The sequence below is a fragment of the Arachis ipaensis genome, chromosome B03, assembly GCF_000816755.2.
Source record: "Arachis ipaensis cultivar K30076 chromosome B03, Araip1.1, whole genome shotgun sequence".
Lineage (NCBI taxonomy): Eukaryota > Viridiplantae > Streptophyta > Magnoliopsida > Fabales > Fabaceae > Arachis > Arachis ipaensis.
Window position 1 is genome coordinate 135,971,167 of NC_029787.2, and position 488 is coordinate 135,971,654.

Sequence of the window (488 nt, forward strand, 5' to 3'; positions counted from 1 at the left end):
TTTTTTTTTTAGCCATGAACTTAGAAGAACACAACTAAGTGAACTAACTCATCTTAGTAAAAAAAATATCATTGCGAATAACTGTTATTAAATAAAAATAAAAATACCTAACACATCAGATATAATGTCATTTAATTTACATTTTGAAAATGATAAACAATGATTAATGTCATTTTTTGTTTTTTCATAAAATTCAGTATAAAACAAGATGTCTCAATTCTACATGCTTTAATATTCTTCTATAATAAAGAATTATTTTAATTAAATCAGCTTGAAACGTTAATGTAATTATTTTTGTGGTCAATAAATCTGATAGTTTTTCAAAACTCAAAAAATTATTGATAAAGAGATGTATAATGAATTATGAAGGATTTTTCTTGGTACACAATTTTTATATTCTTATATTTTGTTTATTCTTATAGTTTGATATTTAGAAACAAAAAACAAGCTTTTTTTTTTTTTTCTATTTTTTCACTATTTATAGAAAA